Source organism: Solanum stenotomum, chromosome 2 (assembly GCF_019186545.1).
Source record: "Solanum stenotomum isolate F172 chromosome 2, ASM1918654v1, whole genome shotgun sequence".
Classification (NCBI taxonomy): domain Eukaryota; kingdom Viridiplantae; phylum Streptophyta; class Magnoliopsida; order Solanales; family Solanaceae; genus Solanum; species Solanum stenotomum.
The window spans coordinates 64888628-64902770 of NC_064283.1; the positions used below are offsets into that span (position 1 = coordinate 64888628).

At 31.2% G+C, this 14143-nt stretch overlaps 2 protein-coding genes and 1 pseudogene across 2 annotated transcripts in view; 2 read left to right on the forward strand and 1 right to left on the reverse strand.

The window, feature by feature from the left end:
* Positions 1-5971, reverse strand: part of LOC125856615 (disease resistance protein RPP13-like) — a 24539-nt pseudogene extending 18568 nt beyond the window's left edge.
* LOC125856610 (disease resistance protein RPP13-like) overlaps positions 1-14143 on the forward strand; it is a 228901-nt gene that overhangs the window by 163155 nt on the left and 51603 nt on the right. The gene's annotated exons all lie outside the window — the stretch shown is intronic.
* LOC125856617 (disease resistance protein RPH8A-like) overlaps positions 1-14143 on the forward strand; it is a 227377-nt gene that overhangs the window by 161517 nt on the left and 51717 nt on the right. The window lies entirely within an intron of this gene.

The following is a 14143-nucleotide window of genomic DNA, read 5'->3' on the forward strand; positions in this document are numbered from 1 at the left end:
CGGGGCGTGACATGAGCATTCCAAAGTCAGTGGTGAGCCTCCTTGTTTTCCGAAGGACTCTGTTATTTTGTGTTCTTGGTTTTGTTTTATTAGGATGTTGCGGGGTCTGTCCCAACATCCATCTCAGTATTTTAGAGGCTTCATAGACAATCAGTCAGTTAGTTTTGAGTCTCTCTTTTATGTATATATATAATATTCTATTTTGAGACTCGAGTTGCCTTTTTGGCCAGATTTGATCAGTTGGGTTATTTTATGACCTTTCATTGTATTGAGTTATTCTGTTGAGTTAAGTTTCCGCTAAGTTAAGAAAGTCAGGCCAAGGGTTCGCTTGGGGCCAGCAATGGTCTCCGAGTGCTGATCCCGCCCAGGGTGTAGGCTCGGGGCGTGACACTTACATTGCCAATAGAATAATGTTAACAATTCCTGTAACAGTCGCCTCAACAGAAAGAAGTTTTTCAAAATTAAAAATAATAAAATCTTATTTAAGATCAACAATGTCTCAAGAAAAATTAAGTTTGGCTATATTATCGATTAAAAAAGAATTATTAGAAGAGATTGACTACACAAGAATTATTAAAAACTTTTCATCTCAAAAAGCTAGAAAAATAGATTTAAAATAAAAACATTTATAATTTTTAAATTTTTTTTAAGGCCTCTAGTTTGATTTTGGCCTTAGGCCACCAACGGGTTTGAGCCTCCCGTGAACATGACCACGTGGTTTCTGAAAGGTAAAAGGCTCAAATATGTTATCAAACTTTGAGAAAAGGCTTATCTATAGGATAAACGAAACATGACCACGTCGGCAAAAAATCTGCGCTAAGGAAAATTAAGGGAGTTCTCAACTTCTTTTATTATATGCCCTCATAGTAACCCGGTCATTAATTTTCATTTAGATAACGATAAAAAACTTTTTAATAATATAGAAGACATTTTTATTTATTCGTAATATTTTTTTATAAATTGAAGTAGGATAAACATTTTCTAATGAAAAAAATCATTATTAGGAAAAGAATGTGCTTTAAAAAAAAAAGAGAAATAATAAATTTAATTGAAAAAAAAACAGTTTTGACTTATTAAGTAACAATAACAACATTTATAGATCAAACTATTGAAGACAATGATATTTTTGGATCAAACTATCAACTAAGGATAATTTTGTTCATTTTACATGATTTAAAAACATTTTAAACCTTTTTTCCGTTAATTAAATCATCACAAAATCCAAAAAAAAAAAAAAAGTTGTCTTCCAACAAATGTTTCAACACACTAAGAAAAGCCAAAAAACAGAAAGAAATTAAACATTGAAAAACGAAAACATAAGAAAAAACAGCCAACTTGATTGATGGTTGGAGAAGGCAAGTTGATGAAGGTGAATGTATTCTTCTCTATTGATTTAACACAAATATTATTTATATAAAAGAGGAACGAAAAAATACTAAATTGTGGACAAGAGAGAGTACCATATACTAGTATTTTTAATTTCATTTTTTTAACATATAAATAAAGCATTGTCTTAAATGTGGATAAGCGAGAGAACATACAGTAGACCAATTAATTAAAACAATTATGTTCAAACCAATTACACTCGCTCAAAAAGCTTAAAACAGTAAGAAATGAAACACTAAAAGTCTAAACCCACTCTCATTGACAGCCCTGAAATTAATAACCAATGTGCTTGGCATAAATGCCCCCATCAATACCTCTTCAGCAGCTCCACGTCTTTCATTCTCTGAGGAATCTCCTTTAAATTTGGACAGTCATGGATACCAAGACCTTTAATCAGAGGCATGGCATTTGTGCCTAAATGCCATCTTTCTAGCTTCTCAAGTTCAGTAAGATGAAGGAACTCTAGTTGACTGAAGTTGTTATCACTGCACATTATTTCTTTTCCTTCATAAGCATCTTCTAGTGTGAGATCCCTTAGGTTTGGCAACAGTCCCAAGATAGGCATCGGATCTTCTGTCAGTCTTGACTCCCAAAGAAACATCATTGTGATGGAATTTGGAAACAGATGAGGCAGTTTCTCTATTCTCCCATATAACCACAATTTCTGGAGCTTTTCACAACAATTAACAAATTCAAGGGATGGGATTGATTCATTTTTGTAACACCGTAATCTGAGAGTGCTAAGGTTTTTCAAGCTGCTAATGTTGTTTAGGGAGTAAGATTTCTTAATACTATCCATCCTTAATTCTCGAAGATTGACTAAATCAACAGGGTCAACATCTTTCCATTGATCACAACCAACACCATTAAGAACTTGAAGACTAGTGAGTTTGCTTATATGTGCTAGAGGTTTTGAATACGGAGCAACTAAATGTCTTAAATTAATCAGGTCAGTTATCTCGCGGGGTAGTAGGCAAATGTATCCGATGCACTCGACAAAAAGTGTCTGTAGATTGTTGAGGTTGCCAATGGAAGAGGGNAGTTTTTAAGGTCTTTATGTCTTTACAATGGCATACCAGATTTGAACTTTGTCTTCAAGAGATGGTAGTATAGATCTTTAAGGACTTTTTTACTGTAACTTCAACAATTTCAGTAGAGAAAACTTACATGAATACTCAATTAATGTGTTATTTAATTGTACTAACAAATACTTATAACAATAACTTTACGAAAACATAAACAACAAAGTTTGAAACATATACTCAAAAACAACAATTAATAACATAAGCATACATTAATAATTGTAAAAAACATATCAGGATCTGTAACAATAGAATGAAACAAAAAAGAAAATATTGAGTCCACTGAATGTACAATGTCCCCTTAAGGAAATTATTCCCCTCTAGTACCCGAGGTTTAAAGGATTAGATCTTCTCACCAGTGTATTGATACAAAAATAAAGGTGTAGTGAACCATTCAAAAGGAGCAAAGTACACAAATATTTAATTGTGCAGAACAAGAAGTAGTAGTTCAGAATTTTCGTTGTTTTAAAATGAGAAGAAATCCCTCGATTTATAGACAACAAAAGAAAGTGTGAGCAAATGTTTATTGTGCCTTACCGGAAATGTTACAACTCTTTGGAAAAGTTACAACCCTTCGGAAATGTCACAACTTTTCATAAAAGTACCATATTTCATAAAAGTCACAACTCTTCATAAAAGTCACAACTTTTCATAAAAGTCGCAATTTTTCATAAAAGTTGCAATTTTTCATAAAAGCCACAACTTTTCATAAAAGTCACATTTTTCATAAAAGTTACAATTTTCATGAAAGGGAAAGATTGGTTTTGGAAATAAATAAATTAAAAGGTATTTCGGGTTTGTGGTGGCTTCACGTAAGCGGGTCTAAGGTTCTCTTATATATATATAACAGTAAGAAATGAAACACTAAAAGTCTAAAACCACTCTCATTGACAGCCCTGAAATTAATAACCAATGTGCTTGGCATAAATGCCCCCATCAATACCTCTTCAGCAGCTCCACGTCTTTCATTCTCTCAGGAATCTCCTTTAAATTTGGACAGTCATGGATACCAAGACCTTTAATCAGAGGCATGACACTTGTGCCTAAATCCCATCTTTCTAGCTTCTCAAGATCATGAAGATGAAGGAACTCTAGTTGATTGAAGCTGTTATCACTGCACATTATTTCTTTTCCTTCATAAGCATCTTCTAGTGTGAGATCCCTTAGGTTTGGCAACAGTCCCAAGATAGGCATCGGATCTTCTGTCAGTCTTGACTCCCAAAGAAACATCATTGTGATGGAATTTGAAAATAGATTAGGCAGTTTCTCTATTCTCCCATTTAACCACAATTTCTGGAGCTTTTCACAACAATTAACAAATTCAAGGGATGGGATTGATTCATTAAAATAACACCGTAATCTGAGAGTGCTAAGGTTTTTCAAGCTGCTAATGTTGTTTAGGGAGTAAGATTTCTTAATACTATCCATCCTTAATTCTCGAAGATTGACTAAATCAACAGGGTCAACATCTTTCCATTGATCACAACCAACACCATTAAGAACTTGAAGACTAGTGAGTTTGCTTATATGTGCTAGAGGTTTTGAATACGGAGCAACTAAATGTCTTAAATTAATCAGGTCAGTTATCTCGCGGGGTAGTAGGCAAATGTATCCGATGCACTCGACAAAAAGTGTCTGTAGATTGTTGAGGTTGCCAATGGAAGAGGGAACATCACGGATACAGCCTCTCAAGCTTAAGAACTTGAGGTGGTACAAACTTCCTATGGCATCAGGTACTATAGAGGCTCTATGTATAGACACATTCCCAACATACATATCCAAGTACAACACGTATAGATGTTGGAACACACTCCTGAAGTTTATAAGACTCATCTTACGAAAATCTCTATCGAAGAACAAAATTGACCTCAACTTTAAGTTAGAAAGATCAAGTGAGAGGTACCTTTCTCCTTGACTATGAATCACATGTCTGATACATAAAGAGGATATGGAGTGGCTTCTTGGATCATAAATGTCAAAGAAGTTTACCTCCAATGCCTTTTGTATCGCAAGATCACGGAGTAAATCATGAACCCTACATTCAGGAACTCTTTCCCAAAATGTTTTAGCCACTTGAACCAAGCTTCGTCTTATCAGCTCATTCAAGAAGCGTTCAGCGACATCCTCCATTCTTTCTTCTCCTCTGGGTATGAAACCCTCCGCCATCCACATCCGTATTATGTTATCAGCCCAGACCACTTGATCTTCTGGAAAATTACCAAAGTAGAGAAAACACTGCTTGAGTGCAGTTGACAAATCATTGTAGCTTAAGGATAGTATGTTAGAGATTTCAATAGATTTATCTTCTTTAATGTTCTTCCAAAGGTGATCTTTCACCTTTTGCCATTCGTTTAGCCCCTTTTTATGCGAAAGTAGTCCGCTCAATACAACAATTGCAAGAGGTAAGCCTCCACACTTTTCCACCATACCCTTAGCTAGACTTTCCATTTCTGGAACCATTGATCGAACATCAAGTAGTTTCCTACGAAAGAGATCCCAACTTTCTTCTTGACTTAGGAAACGAAGCTTATAAACAAAACCTTTGTCGTCTGCTCTTTCAGCGACATCCTCTTTGCGCGTGGTAATAATGACTCTGCTGCCCTTCTTGCCATCCGGGAATGCTCTTTTCAAACTCTCCCATGCTTCTTTCTGCCATACATCATCAACCACCACAAGGAATTTGCGATCTTTCAATAGATCACGAAGGTAAATTTCTAGATCTCTTTCTGTCATCCTTTCCAACAAATCTAGAGTTTCCTTGGTGCAACCTTGGATGGATTTTATGATATTCCTAAGAAGATCCATTGTGTTGTACTCTTGAGAGACACATATCCAAGCGCGTGTAGGGAAGCTATTGAGTATACCAAGACTGGTGTAAAGTTTTCTCGCAAGAGTGGTCTTGCCTAACCCCCCATTCCATAAATGGAGAGGACACTTCGACGAGGCTCTGCTTTGAGAAGTTGAGCTAGAAATGTTTGTACAACATCCTGAAGTCCAACAAAAATGCAATCCTGATCATCCACATATGAGGTAGTTCTCCTCAATGTTCTAACCTGATTACTTGTCCCTTCTCCTGCATTACTATTGATATTTGTAATACCATAAGTCTCTCGTTTGCGAGAGATATCTATGATTCGCTGCTTGAGTGATTGAATCTCCTCTGCGACATTGTAGAATTTCTTCTCCTTCCTAAATATGCAAGCGCAAGCCTTGAGACGACTAGCAAATTCATCGTCATCACGTTTACCAGCCTCAAAGCTATAAGTCTCAAGTATAGCAACAGCATCATTAGCAATAGAGTTGATCTCAAACACCCATTGTTGAATTCTTTGATGTCCGCTTTGCTTTAGTTCTGCATCTCTGAGGAAAGACTCTATGAAGAGTAGCTCATTTTTCAGCCACTCAACTTTCTTTCTCAGATTTTTACGCAGGGAAACTTGTTGTATGAGGAAATCACCCAATTTTTGAACTGCAAATGACACAAAGGCATCAGCCATCTTCAGGAATAAAAGAGGAGGATGTGTTCAAAGGTCCACTTATCACTTATGTGATTAAAGACGAGAAAAAAACGAAACATGACCATGTGGTTTCTGAATAAAGAATTACGATTGGATAAAAGGACAAAGATGTATTAAAGCTTTTTGAAATTTTCCACTAAACAAAAGGTAAATTTTTTTAATGAAAGCATCTTCAACAACCATTATACAACTTGGGGAAAAACACATATAGAGAAAAGTCTTAAAAAACTAAAGCAACTTCAACAATCATTGCACAACTTGTGGAAAATATATATTGAGAAAAGATTAAAAAATTGAAGCATCTTCAACAATCATTACACAACTTGTGGAAAAAATATATTTGTTTTTATTTGTTCATAAAAATTATTTTATTTTTTTCCTATTTGCTTGTTACAATGAAATTAGTATATGTGCCCGCGTGATGCACAGTTTTATTATGTTAATTTGACTGTGATTTTATTTGGTTAAATACATCAGGACATATTGAGTTCAAAAATATCTAATTATCATCTTATTTTTCTATACAATATATTCAATTACAAAATTATTATTAAATTTAAAGAAAATAAATTTTAAATGCACTCATCAAATATAATTTTTTAAACTAATTTTTATGTTATAGTTTCCTTTTAGTTTGTACCAAAAAAAAATTATGAGTTTTGTAGCAATTGTGTCATATATTTTAGATAGAAAATCTTTTATAGCAATTACGTAGTAAAAATGTGAGAAAACAGCCCGCTATACGATAAAGGCTAAAAAAATAATTATCGATGTTTAACAAACTTTAAAAAAAAAATTGTATATGTCAAGCAACTATAATCAGATAAATTCTTCTCAAATAAACAAATGGTTAATAGGTCCTCACTAACGTGTTTATAATGAGTGCACAACGTAACACTTTGATCCAAGAAGCAACAATAACATGCATATCAAATTCAAAAATTGTTACTTCAATTCAATTTATGTATAATCTTGTAACATCCGACTCAAATAAAGCATCATGTAATAAATCAAAATTGAATGATCTAAGAGTAAAGTTAAGCACATAATAATTGCAATAACTTCTATTAGTCCATTTAAATATTTGTATAGTTGAATCAATTAGGATTGAAATATGTTTATCTCTTAAATCCTCAACAAAATTTCATCTGTCTTCTCAAATGAGAAATAATTTGGTAATTTTTGAACATCAAAAAAAATATTCGTCTTATCTCCATTTTAAGAGTACATAATTTTAAATTTTGTATTAAAGGTTTTTTGAAATTTTTCACTAAACAAAAGGTAATTTTTTTTTAATTAAAGCATCTTCAACACCATTATACAACTTGCGGAAAAACACATATAGAGAAAAGTCTTAAAAAAATAAAGCAACTTCAACAATCACTGCACAACTTGTGGAAAATATATATTGAGAAAAGATTAAAAAAATTGAAGCATCTTCAATAATCATTACACAACTTGTGGAAAAAAAATATTTGTTTTTATTTATTCATAATAATTTATTTTTTATTTTCTATTTGCTTGTTATAATGAAACTAGTATATATCCGTGTCCGCGCGATACGCGATTTTATTATGTTAACTTATGACTGTGATTTTATTTGGTTAAATACATCAAGACATATTGAGTTCAAAAATATCTAATTATCATCTTATTTTTCTATACAACATATTCAATTACAAAATTATTATTAGATTTAAAGAAAATAAATTTTAAATGCATTCATCAAATATAATTTTTGAAACTAATTTTTATGTCATAGTTTCCTTTTAGTTTGTACCAAAAAAACTTTATGAGTTTTGTAGCAATTGTGTCATATATTTTAGATAGATAATCTTTTATAGCAATTACGTAGTAACAAAGTGAGAAAACAGCCCGCTATACGATAAATGCTAAAAAAATAATTATCGATTTTTAACAAACTTTTTTTAAAAAATAAATTGTATATATCAAGCAACTATAATCAGATAAATTCTTTTCAAATAAACAAATGGTTAATAGATCCTCACTAACGTGTATAGAATGAGTGCACAACGTAACGCTTTGATCCAAGAATCAACAATAACATGCATATCATATTCAAAAACTGTTACTTCAATTCAATTTATGTATAAGCTTGTAACATCCGACTCAAATAAAGCATCATGTAATAAATCAAAATTGAATGTTCTAAGAATAAAGTTAAGCACATAATAATCGCAATAACTTATATTAGTCCATTTAAATATTTGTATAGTTGAATTTAATAGGATTGAAATATGTTTATCTCTTAAATTTTCAACAAAATTTCATCTGTCTTCTAAAATGAGAAATAATTTGATATTTTTTGAACAAAAAAAAAAAATTCATCTTATCTCCATTTTAAAAGTACATAATTTTAAATTTTGTATTAAAACTTTTTTGAAATTTTCCACTAAACAAAAGGTAAATATTTTTAATTAAAGCATCTTCCACAACCATTATACAACTTGGGGAAAAACACATATAGAGAAAAGTCTTAGAAAAATAAAGCAGCTTCAACAATCACTGCACAACTTGTGGAAAATATATATTGAGAAAAGATTAAAAAAATTGAAGCATCTTAAATAATCATTACACAACTTGTGGAAAAAAATATTTGTTTTTATTTGCTCATAATAATTATTTTATTTTTTTTCTATTTGCTTGTTACAATGAAATTAGTATTCGTGTTCGTGCGATGCGCGATTTTATTATGTTAACTTATGACTGTGATTTTATTTGATTAAATACATCAGGTCATATTTCAAAAATATCTAATTATCATCTTATTTTTCTATACAATATATTCAATTACAAAATTATTATTAAATTTAAAGAAAATAAATTTTAAATGCACTACTCAAATATAATTTTTGAAACTAATTTTTATGTTATAGTTTCCTTTTAGTTTGTACCAAAAAAAATTTATGAGTTTTGTAGCAATTGTGTCATATATTTTAGATAGAAAATCTTTTATAGCAATTATGTAGTAACAAAGTGAGAAAACAGCCCGCTATACGATAAATGCTAAAAAAATAATTATCAATGTTTAGCAAACTTTTTTAAAAAAGTAAATTGTATATATCAAGCCACTATAATCAGATAAATTCTTCTCAAATAATCAATTGGTTAATAGGTCCTCACTAACGTGTTTAGAATGAATGCACAACGTAACACTTTGATCCAAGAAACAACAATAACATGCATATCAAATTCAAAAATTGTTACTTTAATTCAATTTATGTATAAGCTTGTAGCATCCGACTCAAATAAAGCATCATGTAATAAATCAAAATTGAATGATCTAAGAGTAAAGTTAAGCACATAATAATCGCAATAACTTATATTAGTCCATTTAAATATTTGTATAGTTAATTTATTAGGATTGAAATATGTTTATCTCTTAAATCCTCCACAAAATTTCAACTGTCTTCTCAAATGAGAAATAATTTGGTATTTTTTGAACAACAAAAAAAATATTCGTCTTATCTCCAGTTTAAGAGTACATAATTTTAAATATTGTATTAAAGCTTTTTTTAAATTTTCCACTAAACAAAAGGTAATTTTTTTTAATTAAAGCATCTTCAACAACCTACAACTTGCGGAAAAACACATATAGAGAAAAGTCTTAAAAAAATAAAGCAACTTAAACAATCACTGCACAACTTGTGGAAAATATATATTGAGAAAAGATTAAAAAAATTGAAGCATCTTCAATAATCATTACACAACTTGTGGAATTTTTTTTTTTGGTTTTATTTGTTCATAATAATTATTTTATTTTTTTTCTATTTGCTTGTTATAATGAAATTAGTATCCGTGTCCGTGCGATACGCGGTTTTATTATGTTAACTTATGACTGTGATTTTATTTGATTAAATACATCAGGACATATTGAGTTCCAAAATATCTAATTTCATCTTATTTTTCTATACAATATATTCAATTACAAAATTATTATTAGATTTAAAGAAAATAAATTTTAAATGCATTCATCAAATATAATTTTTGAAACTAATTTTTATGTCATAGTTTCCTTTTAGTTTGTACCAAAAAAACTTTATGAGTTTTGTAGCAATTGTGTCATATATTTTAGATAGAAAATCTTTTATAGCAATTACGTAGTAACAAAGTGAGAAAATAGCTCGCTATACGATAAATGCTAAAAAAATAATTATCGATGTTTAACAAACTTAAAAAAAGAAGAAGTAAATTGTATATATCAAGCAACTATAATCAGATAAATTCGTCTCAAATAAACAAATGGTTAATAGATCCACACTAACTTGTTTAGAATGAGTGTACAACGTACCGCTTTGATCCAAGAAGCAACAATAACATGCATATCAAATTCAAAAATTGTTACTTCAATTCAATTTATGTATAAGCTTGTAACATCCGACTCAAATAAAGCATCATGTAATAAATCAAAATTGAATGATCTAAGAGTAAAGTTAAGCACATAATAATAGCAAATAGCTTATATTAGTCCATTTAAATGTTTGTACAGTTAAATCTATTAGGATTGAAATATGTTTATCTCTTAAATCCTCAACAAAATTTCATCGGTCTTCTCAAATGAGAAATAATTTGATATTTTTTGAACAACAAAAAAAATATTCATCTTATCTCCATTTTAAGAATACATAATTTTAAATTTTGTATTAAAGCTTTTTTGAAATTTTCCACTAAACAAAAGGTAATTTTTTTTAATTAAAGCATCTTCAACAACCATTATACAACTTGGGCAAAAACACATATAGAAAATGTTGACACCTAATTTTGACTCTCTCCGATAATAATTAATTTCGAGCTTCTTAGTTTTCAAATGATTTAAAGTAATTAATTTTAGAAATTCTGAAAAAATAGATATTGCAAGTTATTTCAAATAGTTTGTCACTTGTTATAATTTTTAAATAATAATATGTCTTTTATATAATTATGTATATAATTAGTGTATTTTATAAATATTAGAAAACCGTCTCAAAAAAGATTTTGTTTAATTAAATATTTGGTTAATTAGTTTAGTAGTTTATATTTTAAATAATTTAGTTGATAATTAAGTTAATTATTTTAGTTAGTTTAAAATTAAGAAGGTCATCAATTAATTTGTTCGTCTTATTTAGCTTTTGGTCAAATTTCACCAATTAATTTCCATTTGGCTCGAGTTTTAACCGCAATTGATTACATGTTAATTCCCTGTAGTTACAATTATAGCCATTTTATTGTTTGTCTTCCACCCATTTGTAATGGGTCAATTCTTACCCCTTTCATAATTGTTATCAGTCCATTCCTTTATTTTGTAGCAGCCTTCTCCCACTTTTAGATATGTAGCCCACCAAATAACACCCCAACCGACCCAACACCTAAGTTCCATAATTCCCAGCCCATCCCAATTATCTCCAGCACATGGAAATCAGCCCAGCAGCCCAAACTTCCTCAATTCCAATTCCAATCCAAAACACCCAGCAACAATACATACACCAAACCGACCCCACCCCCTATACTTTTCATTCTTCTTCTTCTTCCAACAAAAACCAGTACGCTGCCAAACCCAGAACGAGCAGCAGTACGCTTCAGCAACCAGGCACTCGAAAATTGTCCTAGCATCGTGAGATGATGCCACGTTGCGCCTCAAGGACGGGAGATCGATCACAAGCGTTGATTCGCCCTTTCCTCTTCCGGAATGGGTGAAATTGCAGAGAAAAGGTTGCCTCTCCTTATTTGTGAAAGATTTTCGAATTTTGAATTGGTCCCTTATCTATCCGTTTTGCCAATCCGTTTCCCTCCGATTTGGAACCCTAATACCCTTCTATAAATATTCTTGTTCTTTCTAATATATGGGGGATTTTTTTTTGGAAAAAGATGGAGAGATTTTAATGAGAAAGAAATTTTAACCAAGGCATAAAAAGTAACTAATACCTACAATATAGATTTGAAAGAGAAACAGAGGCGGGACTCGTTTTGGGTGTTTTTGGTTTGATATTCTTGCCCAAATTTCCTGACTACTGTTCGTGTTTCGGACTCGTGTGGAAGAAGCCGTTGTTCCTCTGCTCGTTCTGTCCCAATTTCGCTGCACCGTTAAAGGTAATACACATTTTTTATTCAACTATCTTTGCTTTTAATATGTTGTTAGTGTGTAGGCTGTTTACATTATGATGTTTGAGCTTATTGTGACTCACTATTTATCATAAATCAGTCCGTGGTTGGAATATGTGTATAGATGTTGGTGGGCTGTTTATTGGTTGCAACTATGTTTCTCGTATTAGTTTTCTCCTCGTTGTCATAAATCTGTACTGATATGTAAGTGTTTGATGTCGCATCCTTCGTTCTTTCACCTCAAGTTGAAGGAATGAAGCAAGACGTCAATATTTCGAGTTCTTAGTGTTTTATATTTGTTGTCTCGAATCTGTAGATGATTATTTCGACCATGTTAACTCCCGTTTATGCTGTCTATACGCAATATAGCTTATACGTAACGAATTAGTCAAGCTCCATGTTTGGTTTGAGCTAAAAACCTTTTCAAAATACATTGATGTCTTGTTCTTGTACGTGTTTTAAAGAATAAGTTGTGTGTTTTTTTTTTCCTTCGTAATGGCCTATGGTGATCGAGTCTCATGTCGGATAGATTATAGCCTTCCAAGTTGAGTTTTAATTCATTTTTGTTTGGTTGTGAATGTGTGCCTGTGTATGTAAAATTTGTATTGAGGCTTACTGCAATTTTTGTATGCCCATGCTTGTCCTTCTTATTATTTTTTATTTTGAAGTTCTGAAAATGCTAAAAGAAAGAACAAAAAAAATAAATATATAAAATCACATCTCTTATTCATGTCCAAATTCCAGCGAGCAGTAGCTTTGTTTGGCTAATTTTGTCTACTGGTTTGTTCAACTTGCTTAAGCTTATTCTATGCATGGGTTTATTATTGCCTTTCCATAGTTTCATATTGCATTTTTTTTTAAAAGAAAAAAAAAAGAGAAGAAGCTCAATCACTTTAACCTTAATAGTCTTTCTTTTATTTGATAATGGTTTTCCTTATCCTTATCCTCGTCTAAATAAATATGCCTAAATTCACTCCATTTAGTTATTGTTTGCCTTAAATGCTTAGCAGTCACCACCATTTGGTGTCTTACCTTATTGTGTGAAGTTGGGTTTAATTTGAGTGAAAAGTTCTTTTAAGTATTGTGTACACTTGTTTATCGTCCTTGCATAACAATGGTATAATAAACTAAGCGTATGTATCTTTGCCTCATTTCAATTTTATATACCTTGGTTGCATTGTATAGATTTAAAGTATCCTCCATCACTAATTCTTATATTGTTTTTTTTGTTGTTTTCTATGCATGAATCTGCCTTGGGTCCTCACGGACTTCTCTATTCCCCTTTACATTCCGATTTGGGTCGTAAAGGCCCAAATTTGCTCTTCTTATTCGAGTCAGCGTCATATTGGGTCAGCGAAACTGGTGTACAGGTTGAAGAGCAGCAAGATAATGCTGGAAATTAAATTTCCAAGCTTCGAAAAAGCCGAAAACAGGCTGATATACCTGCTGTATACACCGATATACGGTCAGAAAACATCATATACAGGGCAAAAACGTGAAAAAATAAAGGTGAAAAATGTGAAAATACCGAGTTAAGACAAAATTACAGATTCGGGAGTTCGAAAATTGGCGATATACATGGTGTATACCTCGAATATACACCTTGTGTATATCATGAGCAAGGGAGATGGAAAAGGGGCCAAAGCCCAAATGAATTATTACTTCATCTTTATTTTTATTTTTTTTGCAGATTTGGGAAATTTGGGCAAAACCCAAATTCAATATATTCCTCTTAAGTTAGTTGTTTATCTATTTGTTGATTGACTAACGTTTTCTTTATTTTTATGGTTGAATTTAATTAAGTTTCCGAATATATATCCAAATTAAACTATTTCATACTTAGCTTTGTTTTTTCTTATTAGTCTCGTCGCTTGAAATTACTTACCTCTAGGATTAACCCTCTTTAGTTTATTTCCCTTTTTTTTAAAAAAAAAAGAGAATAATAAATAAATAAATAACAATAGTAATAGATAACACTAGATTTTTTTTGTTCCATGATCAGTTTCATTTTTTATTAGTCCCGTCAACACTTGAGGTTTTCCCTTTAAAAGTTTTCTC